The 9877-nt window shown below is 37.8% G+C and overlaps 1 protein-coding gene across 2 annotated transcripts in view; it reads right to left on the bottom strand.

Annotated features, from left to right (window-relative positions):
* Positions 1-9877, bottom strand: part of cyst (rho guanine nucleotide exchange factor 18 cysts) — a 151648-nt gene that overhangs the window by 133896 nt on the left and 7875 nt on the right. The window lies entirely within an intron of this gene.

The raw sequence follows: 9877 nt of genomic DNA, 5'->3' as shown, positions 1-9877 counted from the left end.
TTATTATTATTATTATTATTTAGATGCTGGTATGAATACCAGCACTAAATGATCTATTTGAGCATTGGCTGCCGAGACCATCAGTTCTGAATTGACTGTTGTTTAAGGTTGTGTTTATTAGATTGTCATTTCTATATCTTTGATAAATTTGGCGATATTTTCAATATTAGCAAAGCTAGGGGTAGCTAGGACGTCGTTTATATTCTCTGTGTTAAATATTGCTTTTTTTGTGTTGTAGTATTTTTGGCAATTGTTGAGGATGTGGTCTAATGTTTGGATTGTGTTACAGGTGATGCAGATTGGTTGATTTTCCTTTTTCAAGATATATTCGTGGGTTTGTGTGGTGTGTCCGAGACGCACTCGTGAAAAGATTCTGGTTTTGAAACCATGTATATTTGTTGGGTATTGTGGAGGAGTTCCATCTTTGTTAATGTTAGTATAGTGATAATGTTTGTGGCTGCTACGCAGTTGGCGTGTTTCGTGTATTATAAGCGTTTTGATATGGCGTTTTATGTCAAGCTTTTCGATTTTTGGGGAGCGTATTATTGGTGCATTGCAAGCAAATTTTGCAGCTTCATCGGCGTAGGTGTTACCGTCAATTTCTGCGTGTCCTGGAATCCATAGGAGCTTAAGCGTTTTCTTGTTTTTTATTAACATATCTCTTATTTGATTTATTGTTTCCCAATTGTTACAGATTGGATTTCTAACTGCTTGTAACACCGATAGACTGTCTGAACATATCACAGTTTTTGTTTTTTTGTGAAGGGAAAATACTATAGCTTCGTGTATAGCTGCTGCTTCTGCCGAGAAGACTGAAGAGAAAGGGAACATTGCTTTCATGCTAATACAGGAGCCTGTTTCCGATGTTATACTGAAAGCAACGCTATTTTGTGTTTTAGACCCATCAGTAAAGATAATTTGCCAGCCGCTCTTATTGTAAGTGTTCGCCTTTTCGAGGAAGATTTGTTTGAATATTGAATTTGGGGTGTTATCTTTTTTGTGGGTGTGTAGTGTTATATCGCAACATTGGCTGTCAAGAGTCCACGGTGGGTTGTAACTTCGTAGTCTATGTGGTTTTACTTCCAAGTTGTACTTGTTGCATAGTTTGATAATTCGGAGCAGTGAAGGAGTAACATTGAATGTTCGTTTGGATAGTGATATGTATTTATATGGCAACCCTGCAACATACAACATTAGTATTAAGTCTAGTAGTTTTAAGTGTCAATGTAATTTACGGTTTTCAATAAACTCAGTCGATCACAAGCACTCGTTGGGTTTTGATACCGCATACATATTACTGGCGACGAGAAATAAGGAAAAAGACCACGTGTGAAAATATAAAAGTTAGTGGCTTAAGTATTGACTGTCAATGTTAATTTAATATTAATAAAAGCATATTAAAATTGAACAAAAGACAATGTCATACAAAGTTTTCGTCGGAACAATTGAATTTTACGTATTGGGCGAAGATTTTTCGCTATATGTTAGAAGAGTCAACCACCTTTTGACTCTTAATAATATTGTGGAAAATAGTGCAAAAATTTCGTTTCTAGTGAGTCTTGGGGGGCCGGATCTCTATAAAGTTTTGGTAAACTTAATTGCCCCCAGGACCGAAACCGATCCTTCAATAAGATATGACGACCTAATTGAAAGTCTATCAAAACATTTTATGCCGAAAAAAAACGTGATGGCCGAGTGCTTCAAATTCTTTAAAAGGTCACAAAGGACAGGAGAGCCGCTGCAAGAGTATGTTGTGGAATTGAAACAGATCGCTCAGCACTGCGAGTTTGGACCTTTCCAAGATAAAGCGTTGCTGATCCAGTTCGTTTGTGGAATAGGTGATGAGAAAATTCAAAATCGTCTGCTGAACGACACAGAACTTAAATTGTTTGATAAAGCAATAGCAATCGCATCAGCAATGGAAATGACCAATAAAAGCTTAGTGGTGATGAAGCAGACAGAGAGTCAAGTATATTCTTTGCATGAAAACCGGAACGGAACGAAGGAATCGAAATTTCGACCATCAACCAGCAGCAGAATAAATAGTCACCAAAGGAATGGAAGAAATGAGAGGAAAAGCAAAAATAACGATAAACAGGAAGAACAACAGCAAAAGCGGAGGATAAAATGTTATGCATGCGGGGCGTTTGGCCATATACAGAGAAACTGCAGAAAATCTAAAAAAGGCAACGTGCATAATTTAGGAGCAGATTATGAAAGGGAGAGCAGTGATGAAGAGACTTCCGAATATGAATGTAGATTTTTGAATAATTGTAAAACAGTAGAAAACATAAGGCCACACAAGGTGAAGTTGAATATAAATGGTGAAATAATTGAATTTGAGATAGATACAGGCGCAAGTGAGACGGTTATAGGTAAACGTCATTATAAAATGTTTTTTGAGAATTATCCGTTGAGAACAGACAGAAGAAAAATGAAGTTAATATCTGGTGATCACATACATACAGTAGGGAAAATTGAGGTAGATGTCGGGGTAAATAATAAAACGGTTAAATTATTTGTTAATGTATTGGACACAAACGAGGAGTTTACGCCTTTACTATAACTACACAAGATTGTTGTGCGGATTTTCACCATCGCAATATTGCTATTAAATACAGAGTTTCGCGAAAGTGTACACTTAAAACATGACAAATGTATAAAAACTAATAAATACGTGTTAAATTGAGTTCATTTATTCCATTCATTTGCGTGAAATTCATCAAAACATAGTGCGGAAAGTACAAGTGTTTTTTGCAAATAACTCTTTAGTGAATTAAAAGTGTTAATTTCCGGTCTCGGATTGTTATTATTATGTTAAGACGCGTCGATTGATACCACTCTCGAACTTCCGTCCATTTTGACCTACTTTCGCTAAAGTGCACTACTACCAAAATGAACGCTTCTCTTGCATCAAAATGAATGCTTGCTGTCTCAATTTTTGTGTGTTGGATAATTTTTTGTCGTTATCGAACGCCATCCAGTAAAAATTTGAAAAAAACGATTACAAATTTTTGAATTGTCGAACGCAACTATTTTCTGTATTGCTTTGTAACCTAGCTTAAGTTTTGTAAATGGATTAATCACACAACACGTGTTTGGACATTTTCCATATTGATGACTCCGATTCATTAAATGCCAACAACGGAATACAACCTGCGCTCGAAATGAAAAGATATTAATATGTCGGAGTTAGAGAACATAAGAAAACAGCTAAACGACTTGCAGGCGGAATATAGTCGTATCGGCAATTCTCCAGTACCAACGTGGGCACGAAAAACCTATCTATTCCTTCGATCAACAGGTCCGACCCACATGTTTGGTTCGCCCAACTGGAACGCGCCTTCCGACTTAACAATATTTCAACTGACGATGACAAATTTCATATAACATCAATTCACTTAGAAGATGACGCCCTAATCATTTTGCAACCTCCTTAAAGTAATAAGTACGCCACACTCAAGCAGCGAATATTAAACAAATTTACCGATTCGCAAGACACAAAACTTAACAAACTTTTACAAGGCAATGCCTTATACCATCTGACATGATGGCACAGATGCAACGCTTGGCAGCAGAAAGCAGTTATAGCGATCTTATTCGTTCCCACGACAGTCGGGTCTACGTAACCGGAACGACCCAGATTTATATCTGGCCAAGGACTGTCACTCCAGCAACACTCCCCAAAAATCCTTTGGGGAACTTGTATGCTGCTACAACAACAACATCTTATTCGTATGCTTTTCCTTCGTCATATGCCAGCGTCAATTCGCCCAACTCTAGCCCTATCGGGAGAGAACTTATATAAGTTAGAGTCGCTAAAAAATGCACGAAATTCTGTATGGGTTGTAGAAGGTGCCGCGGAAGCCGATACCGTTGTTGCTGTTAAGCCATCATCTTCTCAAGATAAACCGAAACTATCGGATATCAATGTTACGCTCAACTCTCTGAATAGTAAAATAAATTATATGCAGGCGGGGCTTAAAAAGCTCAAACTTAATTCGAACCACTCCCCTCGAAGTGAAACAGGTAATTCAAGCCTATGCTATTTTCATAAAAAATTTGGACAGTCTGCTAAAAAGTGTCGATCTGGTTGTACGCACTGGAGACAAGCGGAAAACTAACTAGGCTGTCGTCAACTTCTTCCGCTGACGGCAGCAGCTACAACAACACAATTACTAGCGCTTTAAATACCGCCATCAACAACAACAACGATAGCACAATAAATAACTTAATATATGTACACTCTACTGCACCGAAATCTACCGACTCGGTCATTAAAGAGGCACGTCTCTAGATTTTTGATCGAGTTTCACGGCAGCGGCTCAGTAGCAGTGTTGCCGCGAATCATTTTCAGTGGTAGCCAAATTCCTTAAAAAAAGGGCTAAAAAAAGTCGTTGTGGCTAAAAATGGTAGCTTTACTTATGTACATATACACATTTTCAAGAAGTAGTGGTATAGAAAAACAATGAACTTTGGAAAAAAGCAAATATTTTATCCAACCAAAAACTTTTTTGTGTAAAAGGGGAAATATACGACACCAGCTTGCTGATTGTACGATCAGACTCGAAGCATATAACTTACCAGCATGCTGGTTCAATATTTATTTCTTTAAAAATGAGGTCGAGGAAAGATCGAAATGATTAGAGCCGAAATTTCATAATTTGTCTACCACTTTGTTAAACATTGTTTTTTTTTTTTAATTCACAACTGCAATATCGTGAACTTAATCTTCCAAAAACACGCCTTTGCCTAATCTAGTGCAAGAAATTTTCGCAAAAATACGTTTTACTTAGAAAATTTAGCTAATTTCACCACTGACTGGTACAATCACACCACAAGAACATACACAGTCAATCGACTTGATGGGCCATTTAACAAATTAAGCATATTAAGGGCCGTAAGTTAACAGCCTTAACACTTTTACAGTATGTATGTATAAAAAGGTAAGGAACATACAATACATATATGTATGTATATACATATGTATATCAGTCTTTCTTAGTTTAAAAATTCATCTCTTACATAAATGAAAAAAATGAGATCAAATTAAGCATGTACAACTTTTTCATGCCAAGTATAAGTAAATTCTCCAAAGGGCTAAAAAAAGGGTACCAAGCACCACAATAGCCCAGCTTCACTGTGGCTACTGCAGCAGGTTAAACTCATACCTGAGCATACTGAATGCGGATGTGCCAAATGAGTGCCCGGCATGCGGAGAGACCCCTCATGACTCGAAACATCTCTTCGCATGCCCGGAAAACCCGACAACCCTAACGGCTTTGTCCCTGTGGACCGACCCAGAGGAGGCTGCACGCTTCTTAGGGCTGCCGTTAGTGGAACTTGACGACAACGACTGAGATATCAACCGATCTGGGCGGGGTTCTTGTAGCCGCTACAACAACAACAACAGCGTACTCAATGCCATACGTCTGGTACACCCAGCAAGCAAGCACCTCTTGCTTTGTCCTGCGACGCAGTGGGCCACCCCATACAAATTAGCCGGGAAAAAATATTTTATAGGTTCTGATGCTTGGATTTGTCGTAAAAAGTGGCCATAAAGAAATTCACCTTGATCGGGGATCGATTGGATGGCTCCAGAGGTCATTCGAGGAGGGTTTGTAGCAAAAACGGTATATTGAAGGTATCTATATATAAATATGCCACAATAAAATTTTGAACCCGCTCGATTTCAATGAAACATATACCGATTTAAAGGATGTAACTTCCTCTAATCCAGAAATATTAACCCCATTATACAGGGGCGTGGCATCTGACATACATACTAAAATGTGGAAACCGATATACACTCCGTTGCATAATTATAAATCCAGTACAAAAGTCGTTGAAACAGCCGTCACAATCAAGATAGGTAAAAACTTTCTTCTATGACTTTTGCATGGTAAGAGCTCTCTTCAAATAGAGTGGTAAATTTTTTTATAATCATAACCTTATTTAAAAGAATTAAAAAATCTAAAAATTACTTGTTGCAAAACTATACATCCAAAAAAAGAAATCCCAATAAAATGAGTAATACATGCAAATATGTCCTTCCAATATTCTATTTGTGCTCCATTGACTTTAATTAACTGCAATATATGCTTCCTCATACTTAGACATAATGTCTTCGGCAAAACAATAACCAGTTTATGCCACTGTTGCAAAATCGCCAATTTAAGCCATATAACGTTTGCAAATTGGCGATTATCAGCATAAACTTTCTTTGCCAGTATTCTTTACACGAAAAATAACACTGAAGATGGCACAACGCCGAAACCGGTTTGTCTCCAAACCAAATTTGACAAGGGATGACGGAAATTCGTTCCATAATACATTTATTGGGATTTCTTTTTTTGGATTTATAATTTTGCAACAAGTAATTTTTAGATTTTTTTAAATTCTTTTAAATAAAGTTATGATTATAAAAAAATTTACCACTNACAACTGCAATATCGTGAACTTAATCTTCCAAAAACACGCCTTTGCCTAATCTAGTGCAAGAAATTTTCGCAAAAATACGTTTTACTTAGAAAATTTAGCTAATTTCACCACTGACTGGTACAATCACACCACAAGAACATACACAGTCAATCGACTTGATGGGCCATTTAACAAATTAAGCATATTAAGGGCCGTAAGTTAACAGCCTTAACACTTTTACAGTATGTATGTATAAAAAGGTAAGGAACATACAATACATATATGTATGTATATACATATGTATATCAGTCTTTCTTAGTTTAAAAATTCATCTCTTACATAAATGAAAAAAATGAGATCAAATTAAGCATGTACAACTTTTTCATGCCAAGTATAAGTAAATTCTCCAAAGGGCTAAAAAAAGGGTACCAAGCACCACAATAGCCCAGCTTCACTGTGGCTACTGCAGCAGGTTAAACTCATACCTGAGCATACTGAATGCGGATGTGCCAAATGAGTGCCCGGCATGCGGAGAGACCCCTCATGACTCGAAACATCTCTTCGCATGCCCGGAAAACCCGACAACCCTAACGGCTTTGTCCCTGTGGACCGACCCAGAGGAGGCTGCACGCTTCTTAGGGCTGCCGTTAGTGGAACTTGACGACAACGACTGAGATATCAACCGATCTGGGCGGGGTTCTTGTAGCCGCTACAACAACAACAACAGCGTACTCAATGCCATACGTCTGGTACACCCAGCAAGCAAGCACCTCTTGCTTTGTCCTGCGACGCAGTGGGCCACCCCATACAAATTAGCCGGGAAAAAATATTTTATAGGTTCTGATGCTTGGATTTGTCGTAAAAAGTGGCCATAAAGAAATTCACCTTGATCGGGGATCGATTGGATGGCTCCAGAGGTCATTCGAGGAGGGTTTGTAGCAAAAACGGTATATTGAAGGTATCTATATATAAATATGCCACAATAAAATTTTGAACCCGCTCGATTTCAATGAAACATATACCGATTTAAAGGATGTAACTTCCTCTAATCCAGAAATATTAACCCCATTATACAGGGGCGTGGCATCTGACATACATACTAAAATGTGGAAACCGATATACACTCCGTTGCATAATTATAAATCCAGTACAAAAGTCGTTGAAACAGCCGTCACAATCAAGATAGGTAAAAACTTTCTTCTATGACTTTTGCATGGTAAGAGCTCTCTTCAAATAGAGTGGTAAATTTTTTTATAATCATAACCTTATTTAAAAGAATTAAAAAATCTAAAAATTACTTGTTGCAAAACTATACATCCAAAAAAAGAAATCCCAATAAAATGAGTAATACATGCAAATATGTCCTTCCAATATTCTATTTGTGCTCCATTGACTTTAATTAACTGCAATATATGCTTCCTCATACTTAGACATAATGTCTTCGGCAAAACAATAACCAGTTTATGCCACTGTTGCAAAATCGCCAATTTAAGCCATATAACGTTTGCAAATTGGCGATTATCAGCATAAACTTTCTTTGCCAGTATTCTTTACACGAAAAATAACACTGAAGATGGCACAACGCCGAAACCGGTTTGTCTCCAAACCAAATTTGACAAGGGATGACGGAAATTCGTTCCATAATACATTTATTGGGATTTCTTTTTTTGGATTTATAATTTTGCAACAAGTAATTTTTAGATTTTTTTAAATTCTTTTAAATAAAGTTATGATTATAAAAAAATTTACCACTCTATTTTAAGAGAGCTCTTCCCATGCAAAAGTCATAGAAGAAAGTTTTTACCTATCTTGATTGTGACGGCTGTTTCAACGACTTTTGTACTGGATTTATAATTATGAAACGGAGTGTATCTCTAATCCCAATTATGCTGGGGAACTGAACTTGGCACGGATGCATAGATTCTAATTACCCTACTCACGGCGAAAAATTATAGGTATTGGAAAAGGGGGCGTGGCAGTTCCCATACAAACTGAAAATTTCATATCGCTTATCTCTGGAACCGCTTAAGCTTACGTCCTAAAATTTGCCACAGCTACATATGTTGTCAATACCGTACTTACGACGAAGAGTCGTAGATTTTGGAAAAGCGGGTGTGGCAAAATTCAAAATTGTTTGAAAAAAAATGTCGAATTTAGATAATTGGGCGATACTATTTAGTATAAATAGTTTAACTGGTAGCTATTTTAGAGATATCTTAACCTAATTTAGTATGACAAAAGCTTTTAAATTATTTTTATAGTTTTACACTGCAAAAGTACACTATTTCAAGTTCTAATGTAAAATTGTTTAATATATTCAATTATTTTTTTAATGAATATATAACTTGTAACTTCATATTTATTCTTTTTTTTTATATACATATGTTTTTTGAGTTATGTCTGCGAAATGTCACTGTCGGAGTCTGAACTTTCATCTGTTTGATCAGTCGCGTAAGTTTTATCCGCATCCTGATGACTTTCGAGATCTATACGCGGTTTTTTTAAGAAGCTGATGACTTCGGGCGGCAGAGATCGAAAGTTGTTTAATGGCTTTTGGCGGTAAGTATTGATTAACGGATCAGACGTTATCAAAAGCATGTTAAGCAAATCCCTATTCGTGTTGACTCTAGAAGATTTTCGGGTATGTGCCACTCTGAATCGCCTGCAGTCCTTGTTGCGCGCTTCCTTAGCTTCAAAAATAGAGACGAATCCAAGCCTCCCTCTTCCGTAAATCTTTGCTTATAGGTACTATGACCTGAACTACCATCTCCACCCCATTTTCAAATGAACGTAAGCGAGCTTTGAAAGCTATCAAAACTGATTGTTGTGCTTTGAGTAGTCGTTGTTTTTGNGAAGATTTTCGGGTATGTGCCACTCTGAATCGCCTGCAGTCCTTGTTGCGCGCTTCCTTAGCTTCAAAAATAGAGACGAATCCAAGCCTCCCTCTTCCGTAAATCTTTGCTTATAGGTACTATGACCTGAACTACCATCTCCACCCCATTTTCAAATGAACGTAAGCGAGCTTTGAAAGCTATCAAAACTGATTGTTGTGCTTTGAGTAGTCGTTGTTTTTGTTGTTGTTGTTGTAGCAGCATACAAATTCCCCAAGGACTTTTTGGGGAGTGTTGCTGGAGTGACAGTCCTTGGCCAGATATAAATCTGGGTCGTTCCGGTTACGTAGACACGACTGTCGTGGGAACGTTTGAGTAGTCGTTGTTGTTGTTGTTGTTGTAGCGGCTACAACAACCCCGCCCAGATCGGTTGGTATCTCAGTCGTTGTCGTCAAGTTCCACTAACGGCAACCCTAGGAAGCGTGCAGCTTCTGTGGGGTTTGTCCACAGGGACAAGGCCGTTAGGGTTGTCGGGTTTTCCGGGCATGCGAAGAGATGTTTCGAGTCATGTGGGGTCTCTCCGCATGCCGGACACTCATTCGGCACATCCTCATTCAACCTACTCA

Source organism: Rhagoletis zephyria, unplaced genomic scaffold (assembly GCF_001687245.7).
Source record: "Rhagoletis zephyria isolate East Lansing unplaced genomic scaffold, Rhagoletis_zephyria_1.1 Rzeph_scaffold_00394, whole genome shotgun sequence".
Taxonomy (NCBI): Eukaryota; Metazoa; Arthropoda; class Insecta; order Diptera; family Tephritidae; genus Rhagoletis; species Rhagoletis zephyria.
The sequence above is the reverse complement of the archived record's forward strand: the minus strand, read 5'-3'. Positions and strand labels throughout refer to the sequence as shown.